General features: G+C 43.8%; 1 long non-coding RNA gene across 1 annotated transcript; it reads left to right on the forward strand.

Annotated features, from left to right (window-relative positions):
* Window positions 1-17: 17 nt before the first annotated feature.
* Window positions 18-20,600, forward strand: LOC118571771. Its single transcript, XR_004943396.1, has 3 exons — window positions 18-104; window positions 18,069-18,217; window positions 20,327-20,600. It is a non-coding gene; the product is annotated as an uncharacterized LOC118571771 (long non-coding RNA).
* The last annotated feature ends 4,324 nt before the right edge of the window (window positions 20,601-24,924 follow it).

Genomic DNA, 24,924 nt, shown 5'->3' on the forward strand with positions numbered 1-24,924 from the left:
CTCGTCTCCTGCTTCCTTGGAGACCAAGCCCCCTTGGCGACTGGAGGATTAGGGAGGCCATCCGCAGGAGGATTGGAGCGAGTAGGCGGAGTCTGGAGATTTAAGTAAGGGGTCTCCCCTGAACCCCAACCCTTGAGTTCCGGCCTTTTGCATACCTAGTGCCACCCACCCCACCAGTGATCTTATGGATGCAGATAGAGTTCGATTATTGCCCCTTTATTGATCGTAAATTACAGATCCATTCTCACTCCCCTCCAGATAGCTCTTTCACTGCTGAGGGTGCAGGCAGTGGCTGAGCAGGAAGGGGCAGCACCTAGATGAAGATTTGCAGGCTATTATTAACAGGGGCAGGTCTCTCCTTATCTACTAACTTCATGTCTCCAAACTTGTCCAGCTTTTGGATTTTTTGGTGTGGTCCCTAGGAGGCATAAGTCCCTAGTTTATAAGTCTTGAAGTGTTCATAAACAAGCTAACCCTGGGCTTCTCCTTACCCCTGAGCCTCTCCTTGGTACTGTGTTGGGGTCCCTCGTTGTGACCTTGCCTGCTCCTCTCAGGATAACTGTGTCTGTTCTCAGAGGGACTGTAGAGAGTTCTCTCAGGATGACTCTGGTGGAGTCTGGAAGAAGTCCTGTAGAGCCTGGAATCTGAGGGACGGTGGTGGACTCTCCCATAAAAATTATGCCTTTTCCTGCCAAAGGGACTAACAAGGTTGCTCTCAGAGAGACTACCAAGGCTCCTTTCTGAAGGACTGCACTGTGACCTCTGGATGGGACTGAGATGGCTCCTTTGTGTGGGACTGTGTCCTCTTCCTTCTTGTCTTTTTCTCTCTCTAGGACTAAGAGACCTCCTAGACGGACTCAGAGGGTGTCTCCCAGGAGTGGGTGGGCTCCTCCATAAGGGACTGTAACCTCTCACCTTAAAGAGACTTAAATGGCTCCTGGCAGAGAGACTTTGAAGGGTTTTCATAGAGGGATTACTATCCTGTCTCTGGGAGGGACTGCGCTGACTCCTTCTCAGAGAGATGTCTAAAGGTTCTGCCAGAGGGGCTGCTATGTCTTCTCTGAGATGGACTGTGGTATCTCCTCTCAGTAAGACTTCCATGTGTTCTCTCTCAAAGTATGTGATTGGTCCTTTCGAAAGGCTTATTATGGAGGGCCCGGTCCCTGGAGAAGCCATGTTCTTCTTTCTTGGCTATGTGTTTCTCTATAAAGTGACTCTGCAGGGATCTCTTCCAATGGGAGTCAGGTTCCATTCTCTCTTGGGCCTGAAATTTGGCTCCTGCTTGAGAACAGGTCTTAGACTCCGGACAGGGGATTTCATCACCATAGTTTTTCTCTGCTCTGCCATTGACATTTTGAACTATACTCAAAGGTTGGATGATTGAAGTAACTTGGATAGTGGCATCTCTCTCAGAAGCCGTGGTCTCCAATTGCAAAGGTCTGGGTTGGAGAGAGCTCACTTGTTTTGGCTGTTGAGTTTGTCTACATTGGTCACCTATTCCTTGTAATCTGTCCTCAGGATTAAAGTTCAGACTTGCTGGCCTCTGCTGGGCAACTGTTGTGATGGGCCCTTGGCTATCTCCTGTGAAATAATTCTTGGCTTTTTGTTTGGTGTGCAAGTATTTGGTTGACCACAAATTGCCTGACCTTGTCCAGTCCTCGGGCTTCTGTCCACTATATGCCACAAATCTGTGTGCTCTTTGCAATGCCTGACTTAGGCCCTGGAAAAGCAGCTGGTAGACCTTGGGATGGGAGGATTTCTTAGTTTGTGTCTTTGAAGAAACAGAGCTTGTTTGATTGGTTTCAACAGTCTTGCTTCTTGATGGACACATAATTCTAAAAGGACTCTCTTCTGGGGTTCCATTATCTTTGTAGAACTTTGTGTTTTGTGTTTTAAATTCGTTAGTGGTTTCCTTCTTAGAATATTTTAAGCCAAAGGTATTTTTGAGGCTTGATTTAGCCCATTTTTCATCCTGATTACTTTCAAAGCCACTCTCTGATACAGAGTGAAGCTGACAAAATTCATGGTGCTCAGAGTCTTTGGAGTCTGTCTTGCTTACCACACCATGGCTGCTCCATTGCTTTTTTCTAATGTGCACTTTTACAGAAGCCGGAGCCTGGGAAGATCGGGACTGGAAATCTCTTGGAGTAGTTGGACTCTTGGAAGCTGGAGGATAGAGTTTAGCTTTCCTTCGTGATGGTGATGTATTGCTCTTCCGTGTATCCGCTCTTTTTCTTCCACGATGCTTTGAGACTTGAGGTCTTTTCCTAGTTTTCAGTCTAAATCCAAGATGCAACCGAATCTCACCATGGCCTTCAGGGGTACTTAAAAGGTGGATCTGTGGGTAGACAAGAAGATATGGACCAAAAGCAGACTGTAACTTATGACAGCAGTTAATCCCTGAACATCGGCCACACTGCAAGCAGATGGGATATTTCAGGACGAGACCTGACGAGAAAGGTGGAGGGACATTGTGCGGTACTTGACTCTCTAAGAGTTTTGCTGCTACTTTTAGCTGTAGATCTTTTAGCAGATGGAGCTGTTCCGAGATATCCCTCTTGGCCTGGGAAAGACAACTTGCCTTGAGGGAATGGTGAGAGTCAAAAGTCCTTGTTGGTGAATCACTCCTTGAGTATTCACTCTGGTCACTGGAAACAGGGTCTTCCCTGTTGTAAAGTATCTCGAGAGAAGACTCCGGCTTCATTAAGGCAGGAAACTGGGCCCTTGAACAGGAGACAGACACGTTCTGAGTGACTTCCTGGAATATGTCACCGAGTTTTGAGCTTGTTTTCTTTACCCCCAATCTAGTACCAGAGTATTGCTGTATTATGGAAGATGTGGATCCACGTGTCCACATCTTTAAGGGCATTCTTTTCTCGTGATCATGGCATAAAATATGTCTCTGAATATAGTTTTTGACCATGGAAGTCTGTGAAAATGTCCTAGGACCCCTCTCTAGTAGGCTCTGGGAAAATGCCATCAGTTCAGCTGGAACCCCAAATAAATTTTGAATAAATTGACAGATATCCATTGTGGCTCCTTCTGTTAAAAACGGCTCAGAACAAAGCTTCCTTTCCATAGTGGTTCCCAGAACATTTCCCAGCATCAGCATATTGGAGAGATATTTCCTAGGGAGTCGCTGCCTACAGACATGACTTTCCCAGACATTCTGTTGTCTGCCCAGGAAAGATCGGAAAGAATTCCTTCGAGCCCCTAATCCTGCCTGAAACTCTGAGGGTAGTAATCTCAGTGGATACGGAGAATAGCTCTGGAAAGAATCCACAAATTCCTCCATTTGTTTCTTTTCGGTTGCTTCCTTGGATAGGACATCCACTTCCCAGATGTCAGGATATAGGGTTCCCACAGTGTTCCCAATATCAGAGGGAAGAACCAAGGGAAGGGCTGATGAATGGAACATAATAGTGTCTGTATAGGACTCTGGTGACGGCAAAATACCAACAGCAAAATTCTTCATCGCCAAGGCTCTTGATACCTCCTGCATTCCAGAACCTTGAAGGGGTCCTAAGTCAGTTGTTTTGACAGAACTTGAAATAAATGGGATTGAAGGGCTGTGTATGAACCTAGAGAAGTAATTCTGTGTTTGTAACTTTTCTGATGTTATCATTTCTGTGTATCTATCCTCACACACCGGTCTTTGGTTCAAATCCTCAATTTCCATTACTTTAGGAGATTCTGTTTTGATCCCTGGAGGTTTTTCAGCCTGAAGCCTTTGCTGGTGAGTTAATACTGGAGGTTCCTCAAGTGGAGATGTTTCCTGTAAGATTACTTCTGCAAAATTCTCTTGAATAGTTGCCCTTGGAGTTCGTTCCATAGGCTTTACTGTGTCTTGAAGATGTGGTCTTGGGAATAAATTCAAACCATCCATTACTTTAATGCTAGGTTTTGTGGCAACTCCTATTGGTTCTATAGCCTGAGGATTTGGTCCTGGAGCCAGCTCTTCAGATTTTACCATCAGAAGCAGTGGTTTGGGAACCAATATAGTCTTTACAACTTGAAAGCCCGACAACTGTATTGTTTCTAAAATTTGATGTGTTGGTGCTGAGATTAGTTTCTTAGATTGCACATTTTGTAACCAAAGGCTTGAGGCAAATTCTGACATTATCACATCGTGCAGTTTGGGAGTCAAATCAGCCTGTTTTGACCCTTGAGAGGTTGGCTCTGGTATCACCACAGATTCTATAACTTGAAACGGAGGTCCAGGGATAACTTCCACAGATTCGGAAACCTTGGGGAGAGCAGCTGACTGAGACACGTGAAGCCGTGTCTTTGCGGAATCTGTCACTTGACCTAGTGGCTTTGGACTGATGGTTATAAAGTTTATCATTTGATCCAGTGATTCAATTGGAGTTATGTTTAAAGTTCCCATGCTTGCATCCTGGGGCTTTGTTAGCCTACCTGCTACCTCCCCTGGCTGCCATGACTCAAAAGTGAGCTCCTCACAGTCTGTATCTTCCACAACTTGACTAGTTTGATGGGTTGACAACTCTAAAAACTCTTCTATTTTCAGCCATGGCTTAGAGGTCAAACTTACAGATTCAGGAATCTGAGGTCCTTGCCCTGTTGTTATCCCTGAAACAGAATCTGGAACATGATAGGATGGGCTTGGTGGCGATGCTACAAATTGTTCCCTTTGGGGTCTTTTCCCAGAGCACACCACCACAGGTCCCAGATCTTGAGGACATGGCCTTGGAGATTTTTCTACATGTCCAGGCTCTCTATTTACTGGTTTTGAAGTCACACTAAGAAATTCTTTCTCTGGTCTTATCTCACAAGTTAGCATCCTTACTTCTGCAACATGATTCTTAAGGTCGAGGGTCATTCTATCAGACTCTGTGGCTTGTTCTGTTGGTAACTCCTTGTAATCTTTAAATTGAGGCCACGAACAAGACAGCAACTGCAGAGTTTCTGGGCTCCAGTAGCTTTTCTGTGGGGTTAGTTCTGAGGACTTTGAATCTGGATCACTTAGTGTGGGAGTCAGATCAACAGATTCTGGTCCTTGAAGATCTAGCTGCTGAGGCATCCCTAACGAGTCTATGACTTTATCTGTTGGTTTGCGGGTCAACCTCACAGATTTCTCTATTGTTTCTGGGCTTTTATGTCCCAACCCTTTTGTCATTTCTGAAGATCCCGCATCTTGATAAACTGGTAGTGAAATAAAATCCACCAATTTAGAGACTTGGTGACTCATCTTCTCAGCATAATCTGCCAACCGGTGCCCTGGTCTGTTTATCACTTGAGAGGATTCTATGATTTGATCACATGTTTGAGGATTTTGGTTCCCAGGTGTCACATTTTGAAGGAATGGTCTTGGTGACAGCCCCACAGAGGTTCCAGTTTGTGGCAGAGACACTGATGACAATGTCACATGGTTTACACTTTTCATACATTGTTGTTGTGATTTCGGAATCCAATTTGAAGATTTGACACTAGTCAGTGCTGGTCCGGCTAAGTAGTTCCCTGTGGACTCTGGTGTTGATACCATTGGTTTCTCATCTAAAAGAACCTGTTGGCAATCCATGCTTTGCTGTTGGGAGCCTAGTCTCAGCTGCATAGGCTTTCTTTCATGAAAACATGGCTCCGGTGCAAAGGAAGTCTTAGTACTTTGAGAACCGTGGCATGGAGCGAACTCTAAAGGGTTCACACTTTGAGACAGTGAACCTGGCTTCAACTTCACAGATTTAACTTTTTCAAAACAAGGTTCTAGTGAAAATTCCTTACTTCTCAAGTCCTGCACACTGCAGCCAGGTGTCAGTTTTACAGAATTTGTAAAACAAAGCAATGGCTGTTTGCTCATCTCTGGAGACATTCTATCTTCAGGCAGTGGGGTTAGTGAAACTCCCACGGATTTCACACCATTTGTTGGAGGCCTCAAAGTAAACGTAGGTTGTGTAGTTTGCTGGCACGACCCAAGTTGGTTCTTCGAAAATGGGAATTCTTGAAACTTTGTCCCTTCCATTAAGTGAGATGACCCTGGAGTTGATTCAAGCTTCAAATCCTGCAAGTGTCGTCCCTGGTTAACTTTTACAGACATCTCTCTTTGAATTCCTGTTCCTGGGTTCAACTCAGAAAACTTCATACCTTTAAGTTTTGGAGCTTGTAAATGTTGCCCAGGGTTGTATCCGGTAGAATTTACAGACTGTGACTCTTGTCTTTGAGTACAGGCAGGAGAATCCACATCTTGCAAATGTATTTTGGTATTGCACCAAACAGGATTTACACACATAATTTGTGGTGCTGGAAATGTTGTACCATGAGTAATATCAGGAAGTGGCTCAAGACTACACCTATTGGAATGTTCACACTGAGGGTTTTGCCCTGGAGTGTGTGAGGAAGGATTAACATCTTGCAAATGTGATTTAGGATTGAACCCAGTAGGATCTACACACTGAATGTGTGGCCCTAGAATTGATGTCCATTGATTCACACCTTGCAAATGTGCTTCATGATGACACTCAGTAGAATTTACACATGGAGGACTTGGCCCTGGGGTGATTACAGAAGAATTCACACACTGAAAATTTGGCCCTGGGGTGCATATAGAAGAATTCACACACTGAGGACTTGGTCCTGGGGTGCATGCGGAATTCACACACTGAGGACTTGGTCCTGGGGTGCATACAGAAGAATTCATACAATGAGGACTTGGCCCTGGGGTGCATACAGAAGAATTCACACACTGAGGACTTGGCCCTGGGGTGCATATAGAAGAATTCACATCTTGCCAGTTTGGTTCATTGATGCACCCAGTAGAATCTACACATTGCAATTTTGGTCCTAAAATGCATGCAGAAGAACTCATTCCATGCAAATGTGGCCCAGGATTGCACACAGACTTTGTACATTGAGGGTCTGGCTCTGGAATGCATGCAGAGGAATTTATATCTTGCAAATATGGCCCATGTTTACACCTACTGGAGTTTATATGTTGAGAATTTGCATTGGGAGAGCATGCAGAATTCACATCTTCCAAGAGCTGCCCCAGGCAAAACACCTTAGATCTTGTATTTTGAAGATCTGGACCAGGGTGCAACTCAGATAATTCTACATTTTGTTTTCCGGTGTTGGATGCCATATTTTGACAGTGAATCTGTGGCCCTGCACTTGGGTCACAGGACGCCCAACCTTGCAGTCTAGGCTTATGCTTGAATTCCGGAGATGGCTCATTTGGCAGCTTGGTTTCTGTGCACCCCTCGGAAGGTTTTATCTCTTGCAACTGTGGCCCAGGGTTGAACTCTAAAGACTGAGGACTTGTTCCCAGGCCCAACTCAGAGGACATCACATCTTGCAACTGTTGTTCTGAGTTGAATTCCATAGATTCCAGGTCTTGAAGCTTTGTACATAATTCTGATGACTTGATTTGTTGCAAATGTGGCTCCTGACTGAAAGCTATCGGTTTTATGTTTTGAAGTAGTTGCTTTTGACTTAACTTATGAGACTTCTGATCTTGCTTCTGGTTTCTGGCATTGAGTTCAGAAGGCACCATGCTACAAACCTTTGAGTCCGAGGCCTGCTTAGAGAATCCCACAAACTGTGATTCAGCACCATGATTGATCCCTGTATCCTTCATTGTCTGGACATATGTGGACTCAGACTTCACACCTTTCAACTTTGATCCACAGTTGACCAACTCAGGTTTCATACCTTGAAGATGTAATTCTGGTGTGAACATAGTTAATTTCCTGTCCTGTGAATGAGCGGTTTCCAACCGCAAAGGTTCCCTGTCAAGTGCCTTACCGTATATCCAATTTAAAGATTTTACATCTTGCCACAGGGGCTGATCTACAAAGCCCATGGGTTTCTCTTTTTGAAGTCTGTCCTCTGAAATCACTTTGGAAGACTTCATACCCTGTGAGCATAGGCCAGGACTGAACTCCCTAGATCTTCCATATTGAAGCTTTGTCTTATCGTGTAACTGAGGGTCTGAGTTTAACTTCCCAGAGTCCCAATTTGGGGGCTTGGACTCCACTGTCACACCTTGTAACTTTGGACCTTGATTAAACTCTACAGACTCCTTAGCTAGGAGCCTTTTCCCTTGAGCCAACTCAGACGGCTTTTTATTTTGTGTCTGTGGTCCAGAATTGAGGTCCACCGCTTTTACACCTTGGGATTTTATCTGTGTTACCACCTCAGAAGATTTTATACTTGTAACATGTTGTCCCATAGAGTTCACACCTTGAAGTTTCATACCCATGATCAGCTCAGGATATTTCAAATCTTGTAAAGGGGGGCCTGAGTCCAGCTCTACAGATTTTGTACCTAAGAACATCTTCCTCGGGGAGAAATCATGTTTCTTACATTGTAACTTTGAACTAGGTTTGATTTCTACAGATTTCATACCATGAGACCTCTTCCCTGTAATGACTTCAGATGTCATACATTGTAAGTGTGGTCCAGGACCAAAGTCCACAGATATGGCATCATGGACCTTTATACCCATGATCGTCCTTGAAGATTTCAGATCTTGTAACTGTGGGCCTGATTCCCAGTCTTCCATTTCCATTTCTTGAGGCTTTGTCCTCAGAAATGAGTTAGATTTTATACCTTGCCACTGTGGCCCAGGTTTACAGCATAGTTTGACACGTCGAGTTTTGTTACCTGTTGCGAACTCAATAAATGGTTTACCTTTCAACTGTGAGCTGGGACTTAACTTAGTACATTTCATATTTTGGGACTCTGTTTCAGGTGTCAAGCCAGAGCGTTTTGCACGTTGCCACTGGGGCCCAGAGCTGTTCTCAGATTTCATACCTCGAGGCTTTGTCTGAAGTGCCAACTCAGAAGATTTTCCACATTTCAACTCTACATTGTTTTGAGATTGTGACCTTTGGCTTATTGCTCCATATTTCACTTCTGAGGACTGTGACTCTTGTTTAAACACTGAAGGTGTCACAGCTCGAGGCTGTGTTCCTGGGGATGACCCTATATTATTGATCTTTGACCTTAAGGTTGGGTCACATGCTTTCATATTTCTAAATGGTTGCTCAGATTTAAAATCAATAGTTTTGGACCTATGAGACTGATGTTCCTGGGTTGACCCTGAAGGTTGTTTACCTTGTGACTCACCAGATGTCTTCACATCTAGTTGTACTGAAGGTTTTAACTCTTTAGTTGTGACATCTTGAGGTGGTAACCTAAGATTCAGTGTAGATTTCTTAACTTGATAGTCAGACAGTGGAATCCAAAGAACAGATTTTGTATTTTCAGGCTGTGGTCCCTGATGTAATGCCACACTTTTCACACACTGAGACTGTAGCTCTGAGGTTGATGTGATGTTTTCCCCTTCTTGTAGCTCTGGTCCTGGGGACAACTCAGGGGTCTTCACACACTGTGCTTGTGGCCCAAGGTTAAAATCCACAGATTTTTTCCCTTGAGGTTTTGGCCCTAGGGCCATCTCTGATGTCTTCATACCTCCCAGCTGTGTGGATGGTTTGCATTCCTTAGAGTTGACACCTGGACATGGTGACCCACTGTTTACTCTTAAAAATGTCACTCCGTGGAATTCAGGTCTTGGTATCCACTGGATGGATCTTACACTTTCTACCTGTGTCTCTTTGTTTAGCTGATCAGCTTTGATCCCTTGAGGCTGTGGCTCCGAAGTTAAGTTAAAAGTTTTTCTTTTCTGCAGCCCTACTGCTAACGGAGAGGTTTTTACTTGCTGTAACTGTGACTCAAGATGAAACTCTCTGGATTTTTCTCCTTGAATTTTTGACCTGACCGTCAATTGAGATGAACTCACACCTCTCTGTTGTGTAGACGGCTTCAATTCTGTAGGGCTGGCACTTTGAGATGGTAACCTAATGTTTGACCCTATACATTGCTCCCTTTGAAACTCAGATACTGGTATCCACTGAACAAATTTTGTACTTGCACTTTGTGGTTCTGTATTTAGAGCCATAGTTTTCCCATCCTGAATTGGTGGCTCTAACATTGGCTCCAAGGCTTTCACTTGGTGCACCTGTGATTCTGGAGTCACTGGACAAGGTTTCATACTTGGCACCTGGGGCCCATATTGGACCTCTTGAGCTTCTACGTTATGAACAACTGGTTCAGGAGCCAATTCAAATGAGGGTGTATCTTTACATTGTACTTTAGAGATGAACTCTATGGGTTTTCTACCTGCAGGTTTGGGTTCTTGATCGGACCCCATAGACAACATATCTTCCGACTCCAACTGTTTGTTCAGCTGGCCGAACATCCCACCTTTCCACTCTGCTGAGCTTATGTGCTCATCCTGTCCGGGCTCAAGAGTTAAATCCGTGGGTGCCCTCCCTTGATACTGTTGTGTTGAGACTAAATCCATGAATTTTACTCCTTGGATCCCTTGTGTTTGCGCTTTATTCACAGGTTTTAGACTTTGCTGCTTCAGACATGAGATAATCACATGTTTGCTATCTTTTGTTTGTGGCCATGAAGTCAGGTCCTTGGGCTTTACATTTTGTTGATGAGGCCCTTGCAACACCTCCATAGGCTTATCTTGAAACAGCATCCCTGGTACAAAAGTCACGAGACTCTCCCCTTGCTTCTTTGGTTCAACCAGCCCCACAGTTTTCAAATCTTGAATTCTTGAACCTGGGATCAACTTCACAGATTTCATACCATCTGACTGGGAACTACTTGGGGATATCACTGTAGATTTTATCCTCTCTAGACATTGTCCTAGAGTTAAGACTACAGATTTCCTGTCTTCTAACTGTGGTCCTGAAGGGGGTAACTTGGATTTTAAACCTTTCAAGTTGGAGCCCAGAGGCAGCTCCTCACGTTCCTTATCTCCTGCTTGTATCTCCAGAGTTGGCAGCATAGATTTGACTTTCCCCAGCTCTGACTTTGACCTTAACTTCATAGACTTCATGTCTTTCAAATGTGGCCCTGGTGTTAACTCTTCTTGCTTTGAGGCTGTGGTCTTCTCTGTAGGTTCTATATGTCCCGAATGCTGTCTGTGGATCAATTTAGAAGATTCTACACCTTGTGCCTGTGCTCTTCTGATCAACTCAGAATGATCTGCCCCAGCTAAGTGTTTCCCAGGAGTCAATGTCTTTGATTCTGCTTTTGGTATCTGTGGCTCAGATGCTGGGTTATAAGACATTTTGCCTTCAAATTTTGGTACTTGATTCCCTGTGACATATTTTATATCTTGAAAGAGTGGCTCTTGTACTATTAACTCTGGCTTCACCCCTTGCCTCTCTGGCTGTGTGGTCAACTCAAATATTTTTACACACTCTAACTTTGGCCCTGGGTTTAACTCTGAAGTCATTACACCTTGAGGTTGAGTTCCTGGAATTCCATCAAAAAATTTGACATCTTGCAGCCATGGCCCTGAGTTAAAACTCACCTGCCTTGTATCTTGTAGCCCTGGAGTCACCTTTGCTGATTTGGGATCATGTATCCCTAACTCTGGAGCCATAGGACTCATTCCATGAGACAATGATCCTGGAGTTTGCTCCCCAAATTTGATTCCTTGATATTTCCACCTAGAAGCCAACTCAGAAAATTTGGTATCTTGGTGCCACAGTCCTGGATTGACCTGCTTAGCTATCATGCTTGGATATTGTAGTTCAGAGGCCAGGACTGAGTGTTTCATGCTGCAAAACTTTGATACTTCTGGAGGCAGCACAAGCTTGTTATCTTCAACCTGTGTCTCTTGGCTTAATGGCAAAAACAACTCTGGCATCAATTCCTGAAGCTTCCTATCTTGAAGCTAAATACCTGGCATGAACTTTCCACATTTGAAACCCCGGTGCTTAGGCTCTGGGATGGGATCAGAGAATCTCACATGTTGCAAGCATGGTCTTACCTTTACGTCCACCGACTTTGCAGGTTGTGGTTGTGGTTGTGGTTCTAGAAGCTTTGGCCCTAGGATAAAATCTGATGATCTGGTTTCTGGCCCCAGGGAACATGCGTTTTCCCCTTGAAGAAGTAGCCCTTGATATAACATTGGAAATTGGACACTTTGCAATTTTGGCCCTGGAATCAATTCCAATTTGACACTTAACTGCTGTGGGCCTAGATTTAAATCCACAGATTTCACATTTGGGGGCTGTGTCCCCTCAATCAGTTCCTTTGGTGATAAACTTTGTAGATGTGGCTCTGGTTTTGTCTTTTCAGGATCTACAGATGATTGTATTACATTTGCAGAGTTCTCATTTTGCAACTGTGATTTTCTATCCATTTGCTTAGACTTTACTTGGTGGAGCTGTGGCCCTGGGATCACATCTTTAATATGTGGTTTGGGTCCTGTAGTTAGTTCTGTAGGTTCTACAACTTGCACAGGTGGTTCAGGGATCACTTCTGCAGATTTCAAATTTGGGGCAAAGGACTCTGATTTCTCACCTTGCACTCCTGGTTCTAGACTAAATTCCACAGATCTTACTTCTGAATGTAGGTCTACAGTGGTCCCCTGGGTATCATCAGCTTTAGAGAATGTCAATCTGAAGGTCTCTGTGTCTTCATATTCTGATTTCTGAGTTATTTCCGCTGGGTTAGTAACATCTGAACACGGGTCTAGAGTCACCTGAACAAACTTCACATCTGGGGGCTGTGGCTCTGGGGCCACCACTCCTGAGTTCATATTTTGCACTTCTGATTCTAGTAGCAAATCCAGAGTATCTTTAATTGCATTTCCTGATTCTGGAGTCTCTTCCATCTCTTGTACCACCTGGGTCCCAGTATCAAGGGTATCTTGGAGTGGTGGTAAGGTCTCCACAGATTCTGAGGTCTGGCTCAGTGGTGCTGGAGTCATGCCTAATGATGATTTTGGCAATGGAGCACATTCTTCCACCTGACAGCAACGTTCAGAGGTCACTCTTGCTTCTGAGGCTGGATGCTGTAGGGTCAGTCCTTCAGGTTCTAGGAAATGATAACTTGGTTTGGGGCTCGCTTCTAAAGATTTTGTTTTATTAAAGTGTGTGCTTGGGATCAGTTCACCAACTTCCATACTCTCTACCAGTGCCTCAGGAATTAGACTCCTACCTTCTACCAATGGAGTCTTTGTATCCTCAAGCAATGGTACAGGTACTATCTTACCAGAGCCAGTGCTTTGTGAACATGGTTCTGGGGCCAAGTTCATAGATTTCATATCTTCAAGTGATCGTCTTAGAGTCAACTCCACCATTTTTATATCTCCTTGTAACTCCTGTGATAGGGCTGAAAGAGCTTCTTCCATATCTTGAGACTGAGAATCAGGTATCAAATGCACTGATTTATTTCTTTGCAGCTGTGGACTTGGGGCCAACCCTGCAGACTTTTGGTTTTGGGATTGTGGCTCAACTGTCAGTTGACCAGATTTCACATCTTGAAACCGAGACTCGGGGTCTGATGGCACAGATGTCTCACTTTTCAGTTGTGGTATGGGGGTTAATTCCTCATATTGTGTATTCTGCTGATGCAGTTCTGGGGCCACATCTATACATACCACTGTTGAGATTGGTGATCCATATTTTTCCATTTCTGGGACTAAATCTGTGGTCATGTCCACAGATTTCATACTTTGCAAACTTGGATCTGGGATTAGGTGCTCAGATTTTACATTCTGTAGTGTTGGGGGTAAGTCTGTTGAATCCATGACCTTAGGCTCTGGGATTGTGCTCCGCCCCAAATATTCCATTTCCTGAAGCAGTGGTATGACTGGCACTACTTCAGCATCTGGAACTTGATGCTTTTGGCCCCTTCCTATAGGTCCTGTACCGTGACCTGGTGCTGCTGGGATTGTTCTCGTGGATTCCATTATTTGATGATGTGTCTGTGGCATCTCTACAGGATCCTTCACTTGTGGACAGTTCAACCCCAGAGTTTCTGTCATGTTGTGACTTTGTCTTGGGCTCACATCTGAACAGTTTAAGCCTTGGTGCCATGGGGTGAACTCCGAAGGGTCTATGACCTGATGAGACAGTCCTGGAGTCAGTGACACACACTCTGTGCCTTGAGGTGGTGGCATAGTCCCCACGGAGTCTCCAACTTGACCCTGTAACCCAGATGGCAATTGCAGAGACTCTTTGACTTGAGGCTCTACAAGCTGTAGTGGTGTGATCGTTCTTGTGGGAGATGCCTGGACTAGCTGGCTCACCTTTGGAGCATGCAGGGATTGACATGGCGGTAGTAGGTCATCAGTCATTCCTGATGGTTCCAGGACTTTAGATGGTGGCTGTGGGGGTACGCGTCTAGATTCTACAGTTCCTACTGGGTCAGTAGTAGTTGGAACATCTGGTTGAGCCGACACTGGGGTCAAATTTTCAGCTGGAGACTGTGAGCCTCGGATCAAAGCCCTAGATTTTGTAACGTGTAGCTGTCTTAGTGGAGTTATCTGCATGAAATCCGTGGCTTTTGTATCTTCAATGGCTTCAGGCAGTGCACTTGAGCTAATTTCCATTGCATTTTGATGTACTGGACTGGGAGTAATCCTGATGTGTTTTGTGGCTTGATTCTGTGAACCCAAGGTCATGGTCAGTGTTCCCATGTCTTCATGCTGAGGCTGGGGAATCATTTCCACAGCTTCCACAACTGTCTGCTGTGGCCCTAGACTCATACTCCCTGGTCTTAAGGTTTGATAGTTATGCAGTGTGTCTGTCTTCACTGATTCCATGACTTGGCATTGTGGCTTTGGGGCTATTCCTACTGGTTCTATGACATGTGGACTTAATTTGTCAATCATCCCCATGGAATCCATGGCGTGAAACAATGCCACAGGAGTTACCTCCTGGCTATCTGTGACTTGACTCAGTCTTGAGGCCATGCTTTTTAATTCCGTGGTTTGATGCTGAGGACGGGTTACTTTTATTGGTTCAATTACTTGATTCATTGGCTGAGGGGTTATACTCACGGTTTCTGCTTGATCTGGCAGCTGTGTGGAAAACCCCTCAGAGTCTATCACCTCTGACTGTGATTCTGGGATTATTCCCATTAAGTCCATAACCTGAAGCAAGGCCAATGGAGTGACTACCTTTATACTGTCTGTGGCACAACATGGTATCTTGGGTGTCAGCTCCACATTAGTTAGTTGCGCCTCATGTGTCTGTATCTTTTTTTCTATGACCCTCTGCTCTATATTCAGCTCTAACACATGCTTTGAATCCTTTTTCACTAAAGCCTTTTCTTCCTGAATTATGTTAACCCCTAAATTTCTGGGAGATGGAGGGCCCGTTGATATAACCAAAGGATTATGTCTAAGTTCTTGGTGCTCATCCCTGTTTGAGGGAAATGGTTGTGACATGACTGCTTCCGTCCTATGGACTTCAGAATTCACCCCAACGTTCATGTGAAGATGCAATGGTGGAGGATCTGGAGTTGTGCTGGTATTTTGCTCCGCACTCTGAGGAATGAGCATAGGTAACTGAGTTTTCGGGAGCTCTTCTTCAGGGACTCCTTGTACATCCATCAAATGATTGAGTATGTCCCAGGATTTCTTCACAGGCAGAGGCACCACTTCTTGCTGCAAAGTAGAAACCTGCTGAGACATATGTCTTTCCAGTTCTCCTCTGATCAAAGGAGAGAGCTGGAGGGGAAGGAAGGGAGGAAGAACTGCCAAATTCAGAGAAAGATCTGATTTCTCAGGATCTGTCAGCTGAGAAGTAGGCAGGGATGTGCCATGGCTCCTGGGCATAGATGGTTCCTTTGGGGAGCAAACAGGTACACTATCGCTCTGGAATTGCCAAGATGTTCCTTCAGGAAACGTTGGAAGATAAGACAGGCTCGAGCTGTTATTGGATGATGCAGAGGACATGCTGTAGTCAGTAGAAGGCTTTCCCTTTTTACATGAACAGCTGGGTAGGACAGCCTCCTGAACCACAATGTCAGAGACAGAGGAAGAAGTCACATCTTGGGATTCTGAAACATTCAGCTCCATAAGTGTTGATCTGAGAAACAAAGAGAAATGTTTTCATTTTCTTTGGAATCAGTAGGGGGAAATTAGAGAGAAGGAAGACAGTGGTTATTTCAAATCCAAAGTATTTTTGGTCTTAAGGAGAGATGAGGGAAAAGAGGGGTTGCATTCACAAACATCATTTATGTACAGAATTCCTCCACCAAGAGCAAAGTAGACAAGTCTGTCAGTTAAGTATATGCTGTACAAATAGAGAAACTGAGTTCCATCCCTAGAACCCACAGGAAAATAAAAGAACATAGTGCCCCAGTACTGGGCAAGCAGAGACAAGTAGATGCCCTGGGCCTCACTGGACAGCCAGGAATAAGTAATGAGTCCCAGGGAGTGACTTGATCTCACAAAACAAGGTGGATGGCTCCCCAGAAATGACACCCAAGTTTTACACAACACACACACACACACACACACACACACACACACACACACACACCTGTGCTTGGCATGACCTGAGTTTGATCCCTAAGACTCACATGTTGGAAGGAGAGATGTGGTGCCCATGTGCCCACATGCACAAAAATACCAATGAATAACATTATACACACATACACACACACACACACACACACACAGTGGGGCCTAGAGAGAGAGCTCAGCAGTTAAGAGCAGTGACTGAGTGACTTCTCTTCCAGAGGACCCAAGTTTGAGTCCCAACACCCACATGGTAGGCCACAAACATCTGTAACTCCACTACCACGGGATCATATGACCTCTTTTGCTCTCTGTGAGCACCAGGCATGTATGTGGTGCACATACTTACCTGTGGAAAAATATCCATACACATAAAACATAAAATGAATAAAGCTCAAAAAATAGTTCTCCACTGCTCCTCAAACTAACTTTTTCCTTTCCTTCTTTCCTCTCTCTCTCTCCTCTCTCTCTCTCCTCTCTCTCTCTCCTCTCTCTCTCTCTCTCTCTCTCTCTCTCTCTCTCTCTCTCTCTCTCTCTCTCTCTCCTGCCTAGTAACTGTTTCCTGACCTTGCATTATCCAGATGTTGGAAGATCTGTCGAAGACTCCTGTCTATTGACCAGAATACGTATTCCTGGGTCCAATCGGTAGGAAGTCCTGAAATACTGGACACAGCAGAGTATGTCAGTGGAACTGAAGTGACTTTACAGTAGGAATAGAAAGTTAATTTAGGAAGGAGGCAATTGCTCTCAGAGTAAGTGAAGTCAGAGTGCCAGGTATTTTACGTACAGCGTTTACAATGAAGATGGTATCACAGAAGGATTTCTATTCCTGTAGTGAACCCCAATGAACATAAACAAGTTGCAGGGGACAGGGTTTGTTTCAGCTTACAACACTCAGGACCTATTCCATTGCTGAGGGAAGTCAGGGTAGGAACTCAGGGCAAGATGGATCCAAGAGGCAGGAGCTGATGCAGAGGCCGTGGAGCTGCTTACTGGCTTGCTTTCATGGTTTGCTCACCCTGCCTTCTTGTACCACCTGAGACCACTGGCTCATGCATGGTACCACCCACAGTGAGCTGGACCTTCCCTCATCAATCATCAATTAAGAAAATGCATCCAGGCGTGGTGGCACATGCCTTTAATCCCAGCACTCGGGAGGCAGAGCCAAGAGGATCTCTGAGTTCAAGGCCAGCCTGGTCTCCAGAGAGAGTTCCAGGACAGCCAGGGCTACATAGAGAAACTCTGTCTTGAAAAAAAAGAAAGAAAGAAAAGAAAAATAAGAAAGACAATATACCACAGGCTTGCCCAAAGGCAATCTGGGGTAGGGGGGTGGGAAGCAATTAAGGTTCCCTCTTCCAAAATGATGGCAGCTTGTATCAAGTTGACAGGAAACTAGTCAGCAAAGGTATTTGTCACAGGACAGTCTGTAGACAGATTCTGCTCACCGTGTCAGATCAGATGCACTGACATTCATCTCTGTTTCTTCCAAGTGTGACACTGTAACAGAAGCAAAGAAACTGTTAGCATAGTGCCTGCTGATGTCATCTAATAGAACCCCCTTCAGTTAACAGTTAGGGGAGCAAAGATGAAGTCACACCCCTTGTGAAGCTGATGAGTGGTACAGCCCAGCTATCCAGTTTTGCTTTGCTTTGCTTTGCTTTGCTTTGCTTTGCTTTTTTTTTTTTTTTTTTTTTTTTTTTTTTTAGCAGAGCTGAGGATGGAACTGGAACCCATGGCTTTGTGCTTCCAACCCTTTGCTTTGCTTTTTCAGCTTACCATCCTGTCTTCGTCATGTACTAGAAGTCACCCATGAGAAGCCCCAGAATGGGAACCTAGCACTGGGCGAACACAGAGATCCTGATACATCTTTCCCTTCAAAGATGTCTATCCCACATCCACATCTGTGGTAGAGGAGTAAAGGTAATGGACCTCCTGCACCAAACTCTTGGTAGTTGATCTTTGTCCATTCTCCTCTCCCATACTTTGGGCTTTACATGAAGATGTAGGACAGAGAAGCCTGAGGAAAGGAGACAATGGAGGATGGAGCTGTCTGACTGACTTTGGAAGGAAAGATGTCAGAGAGATGGGCGTACTCTCCAGGCACACCCTCTTTTTCAGCTTTCTTCCACTTCAAGTGGAAAGAGTCCTAAAGCAGGTCCACAGTTCATCAGTCATCAGCGTTGAGCTGATAAGGATAGAGTCATTCTGACCTGTGAGTTTCCGGATCTGTTTTAGAGATCTGTTTTGTTTCTTGGAAGCCTAGAGAAACACACAAAGAGAAACCAAGTCAGGTTTTCGTTCTAGTTTGGGGATTTTATTGACAGCACATTTCATCTTATCTAGGGGATATCGATATGTTTTATACCAGATATCAACACAGTTGTGGTCCACAACCATACCATTAATTACCATCTCATTTATTTATTTGTGAATAATGGATTAAATATCCTAAGAGACCAGCAAGATGGCTCTGTGGGCACAGGTGTTTGACACCAATTCCGATGACATGAGTCCCATCTCTGGAGCCCACATAGTAAAAGGAGAAAAGCAATTTGCCCAAGTTATGCTCACCTCCACGTGCATGCCATCTGTCCATGCATGCACCCACATGCAAATTAGTAAGTGTTTAAAAAACCTAAGTCCTAGACTATTGTGTGTAGTCCTGAGACTCTAGAGGTACATATGAGTCCTGTGTTGTAGAGACTTGCATTAGTAAGGAAAACAGCCAACTACACAGGAAAGATGCCATGTGGGAGCCAGCAAAATGGCTCAGTGACTGAAGGCACCGGTGGCCAAGCGTTGGCAACCTATGTTCAATCCCTGTGCCCACTATGGTAGATTAAAAAAACTGACTTGTTTAAAATACTCTGGACTTGAATTGTATAACCTGTTTTGATGTTCAAGCTATCTGTGTATTATTTCTCCTGCAGGTGTACTTAAAATGTTTTGACATCCAAAAAATGGACAAATACTATAGAATTGTATTACATGAAATACATAGAATATACAAATTCATAGAGACAGAGAGATTAGATGTTATCTCAAGATGGAGAATGGAATATAGACAAATGATTATTTCCTAAGTACAGAATCTCTGTTTTGTGTGATGGAAAAGCCCCACAAAGGGACAGGAATATCAGGACATAATATCATGAATGTAATGAATGAATACAATTTTTTTCCTTTTTTAGTTTTTTGAGACAGGGTTTCTCTGTGTAGCTTTGTGCCTTTCCTGGAACTCACTTAGTAGCCAGGTTGGCCTCAAAACTAACAGAGATCCGCCTAACTCTGCCTCCCAAGTGCTGGGATTAAAGGCATGTGCCACCACCACCCGGCATGAATGAATACAATTAATGTAATTAATGAATATCACAAATACAGTTATTGAATACCACGAATGTAATCAATATAATGAATGTAATTAATGATTACCATGAATATAAATTTATTAATTAATTAACAAATAAATGAAAAGTAAGGTCTGCTAATTGCCTAAAGTAACCACAAACAGAAGTGTAAGGGAGCAATTTACTGGACCAAAAATTCAGACATACCACAAAACAAGTTCATAAGAACAGGAGCAGGCAGGTGGGATTTAAAAACAAAAAAGTTCTGAAGTAATCAGGAGACAGAGGCAGAGGCAGAAGGATTTCTGTGCGTTTGAGGCCAGCCTTGTCTAAATAGTGAGTTCCAAGGCAGCCAGGGCTCTATAGAGAAACCTGTCTCAAAACAAACAAACAAAAAACCTCAAACCCAGCTCTGAAATAGATTCACTTACATAAGGCAGCTTAATTGAAGAGAGCTCCACATAGTGACAAGAAATGATTCCGTATTTGTGCTAAGTGCTGTCAACATGCCAAAATCTAGAATCATGTGGCGCTGTGCCTCTGAGCATGCCCATGGAGAACCTTCTTGATAAGCATACCTGGGGGATGCCATTCTCTGACTGGGGTCCTAGACTGTGTCAGTGGGGAAAGAGAAGTGAGCTACAGTTTGGACTCATTACTCATCTCCACTCCTTTACTGCAGATGCAACGGGACTCACGAGCCTAAGCCCCTGCACCTGTGACTTCCTCTACCACGATGGACCAATGGACCATAACCTTGGGTGATGGTGAGCTGAAGTGAACCCTTCCCCCTGTTAAGGCCCTGTTGTTAGGGCATCCTGTCACAGCCACAGAGCAGAAACTACGACTGTGGCAAACAATGAGAAAAATAAAAGTGGGTCATTTCTCAACATGGAATTCAGAGACGGACCCTAAGTGGGTTGAGAATTCAAATGTTGAGGGCCTGGAGAGACGGTTCAACCGATAAGAGCACTGGCTCCTCTTACAGAGGACCTAGGTTCGGTTCCCAGCACCCACAAGGTGGCTTATAACTAACTCCAGTTTCAGAGGATCTGATCTCTTATGACCCCTGGAAGTACCATGCAACATGTAGTATACATGTACACTTACTTGTAGGCAAAATCCTCATATACATAAAATCTTTAAAAATCTCAATTTTTATGAAAGAATCCAAGTAAGAAAAATGTGGATTTTTTTTGTTGTTGTTTTTCATTTTTCAAGACAGGAGGGTCTCTCTGTGTAGATCTGACTACCCTGGAACTAACTCTGTAGACCAGGATGGCCTCAGACTCAGAGATCTGCCTACCTCTGCTTCCTTAGTGCTGGGATTAAAGGCGTGCACCACCTCTTTACCACCCCATCCTCCCACTCCTGGCTAGGAATGTGAATTTTACAGAATTCAAACGTGAAAGACTGGAACAGAGAAAATAAATACATTAAAAAATTGGTTGGGGATTTAGCTCAGTGGTAGAGTGCTTGCCTAGCAAGCGCAAGGCCCTGGGTTCGATCCTCAGCTCAAAAAAAAAAAAAAAAAATCCCTGCCACCTTGGACAATGAACTAATTAAACAAAAGTTTTTAAAAACTGTAATTGCTAAAATAGATCTTAAATTTCTCATCATACGCATGAAAAAAAGTCTGAAGTGAAAATGTATTAACTAGCTTGATTTAATTATGCAATGCATGAAGCAAAACTTATTATGTTTCATAAATAGGTATTTGTTGATAACATTATTCATTTCTATGCATATGAATGTTTACTTGTATGAAAGTGAACCACACGTATGCCTGGTGCCCCTCTGAGTCCAGAAGATGGTGTCAGATCCCCTGGAACTAGAGTTGCAGATGGTTGTGACGCACCGTGTAGATTCTGGGAATTGAACCTGGGTCCTCTGCAAGAGCAGCAAGTGCTCTTAACCACTAAGCAGTCTCACCAATTAATATCATTTTAATCCAGCAGAAAACACCCTCACATGCTCATTTACAAGTTCTAAGTGACAGGTTTACCACTTATTCCTAGGACCTGGGGACTGCCAGCAAACTTGGCTTCACACTGAAAAGTATAAGGCCTGAAATGGAGTCCCCAGAAACCTTTAGCCACAGGCCACTTGTGTGGTCCACAGTCTACATCAGTTACTTGTATTGCTGTCCCAAAAGCAGGCTGAGGAAGGAACAGTTTAGTTTGGCCCACAGTCTGAGGGTGCAGAGCATCATGGTGGAGAAGGCAGGCATTAGCTGCTCATATTCTAGTCACAGTCAGAGAGAGATGACTGGTGGTATTCACTCAGCTCACTTCCTCGATTTTATTCGAGACCACAGCCCATGCATAAACTCCCTCACAGGCATGCCTGCAAGTGTGTCTCATAGAAAACTGGAGATAGCATCGTGTTCACATGAACGGAGTGGTCCTCCAAACACCCTCAAACCATGAATTTTAAATTGTTTCTGGATTGATGGTGCCATCATTAAAGGCAGATGAAACGCTTTGAGTGAATTCCTAGGCTTCCAAACCGACTGTAAAGCCAGGCTATGGTGGCTCATGCCTGTAAACTCTCCACACTGGAGGCTGACATAAAAGAATTACCATGAGTTAGAGGCCATCTTAGGATGTCTAGTAAGTTTCCCGCTAGCCTGGGCTACAGAATGAAATCCCATCTCAAAACAAAACATCTGAACTTGGGTGGTGAATGCCTTTAATACCAGTGATGTATATGAAATATATATGAAAAAATCTCTCCTATTCAATTGAAATTTCCATGTGATGAAGGATCTGAAGAAGGTACCTATGTGCATGCAGCAGGGATAGAATCGATCCAAGAAACACAGGAGCTACCGTAAGAAGAGCCCAGAAGGCAAGGGCAGCGAGAGTGTAGCAAGACATTACTTGAGGATTATCAACACTGAAGAATATAGAAACCCTGTACTCTCAGCTTCATTTTCCAAGAGTCTAAAACCTGCTTTGTTTGTATGTATGTTTGTGTGTGCATATGCATTTGCATGTGGGTACACAAGTGTGCAGGGGTGTGCCTGCTTATGTGGCTTGTGCACACGGAGGCAGGCCAGAAGTCAGCCTCAGGCGTCATTCCTCAGGTGCCATCCACCTTGAATTTTGAGACAAGGTCTCTCATTGGCCTGAAGCTTGTCAAGAAGTCCGAACTATCCAGGCAGGGAGCCCCAAGGATACCCCTATTTCTACCCCCCACCCCCAGTGCTGGTATTACAAGAGTGTGTGTGCCACTGAGCACAGATCTCTTACATAATTCTAGGGATAGAAGTCAGGTGCTCGGGCTTGCAAAGCAAGTACTTTACTGACTGACAGATCTCCTCATCCCGAAAAACTGCTTCAAAGCATTCTGTTCTTTGACTTAATAACTAGAAACTCGTGAGAACTGAGAAGCATTGATATGTAAGTGTTAGGACAGCAGAAGCCGAAAAACAGCTGAATTAAGGAGATTCAAAAATGCTGAAAACAGAAGAAGATTCTAAATACCTGGCCCCCCGAATACAAGGGTTAGCATATCCACATGAGCAGTAAGGGGAAGAACTGCCGTGTTGTTAGAAATACTGGGCATGAGAAAACAACAGGATAAATTCTTGCATGTGCTATAGGAAAACGAATGCATATCTAGACTTGTCCTTAGTGGAACTACTCAAAAATGTGAGATAGAGTGCAGAAATGTGTTCATAAACATGACCTAGAATACCTTCTGCCCTGACCAGAACTTACAGAATGATGATGAATCTGAGTATTTGGAGTTTATCCAAAGAATGTATGGAGGTTTAATGTGACAGAGAAACGTGCCCATCAGTGTTTCCTGCAGCACTATCCATAATAACTGAGTTATGGAACCAACCTATGTATGCAAGAGTGGAGGAATGGATGTTAAATGTGTGAGTATACCCAATGGATATTTTTTCTTTCACAAAGAACAAGGTTACATAGTTTTTTCAGGAAACGGGATGCAACTGGGACTCCTATAAAGCAGCTGAGCCAGCCTCAGAAAGACCAACATCAAATGATTTTTCTCCTTTTTGGTTCCTAATTTCATAGAGTACATAACCTCACAGATGTAAACATGCCATGAAAGTAGAAATGACTAGAGGAGTTAATGACACTGTGGGGAGACAGTGAAGGAGAGTGGGGAATGAGGGGACTCTGTGCAATGTAACAGTACCAGATACAGTAGATACACACAGTGAAATGATGATTAAATTATGCAGGACTATGTAAACATAGCACAATGACCAATACAGTATTCCATACTAATAACACAAAGTGGAGAATTGTCATGGTCATAGCAATGGCACAGAAAAAAACCAAACATGTACTCATGTTGGTTTTTTGTTTTGTTTTGTTTTTTAAGACACTCAACAAAGTAGAAATACCTGGGAATTTCCCCCGACATACATTGCGTCCATTGTTATCCTCCAACTTGAGATGTTGAAATCCTAACCCCCAAGGTAGTGTTATTAGTAGATGGGTGTTTGGGAGTTGGCTACGTCACAAGATGGGAAACTACAAAACGTTGTTGTAGAGAGTAAATATAAAGAAGACATCCTTTGTTCATGATCAGAAGGTTTGATAGTAAAATGACATTACCAACACAATCTATAGATTCTTTAGGGATGCTATGTAATCCCTACCCAAGCCCCAATGGCCTTTTTTGCATAAATGAAAACTGTGTCCTAAAAATCCCTATGGAATTACAGAGATCCCTCAGGAGCCAAAACAATCTTGAAAAAGAACAGTCAGGGCTAGAGAGATAGCTCAGCAGTTAAGAGGTCCTCAGCTGAGTTCTCAGCAACCACTTGGTGGCTCATAACCATCTATAATGATAGATAGATACATACATACATACATACATATAATCATTGATATATACACATATATATATATCAATCTGGTTCCCTATTCTGGCAGGCAGGGATACATGAAAAGAGAACATTTTATGCATGATAGATAGATAGATAGATAGATAGATAGATAGATGGATGGATGGATGGATGGATGGATGGATGGATAGATAGATACATAGATACATAGATAGATAAAAATAAATAAATAAGAACAGTCAGAAGACCCATACTTTCTGATCTTAAAACTTTGTACAGAGCTGCTTGGTGGGGGTACACACCTTAATCCCAGCACTCTGGAGGCAGAGACAGGTGGATCTCTGTAAGTTTGAGATCAGCCTGGTCTACAGAGTGAGTTCCAGGATAGTCAGGGCTACACAGAGAAACCCTGTTCTGAAAAACCAGAAAAAGAAAAAGAAAAACAGTGT

This window comes from Onychomys torridus, chromosome 21 (assembly GCF_903995425.1).
Source record: "Onychomys torridus chromosome 21, mOncTor1.1, whole genome shotgun sequence".
Taxonomy (NCBI): Eukaryota; Metazoa; Chordata; class Mammalia; order Rodentia; family Cricetidae; genus Onychomys; species Onychomys torridus.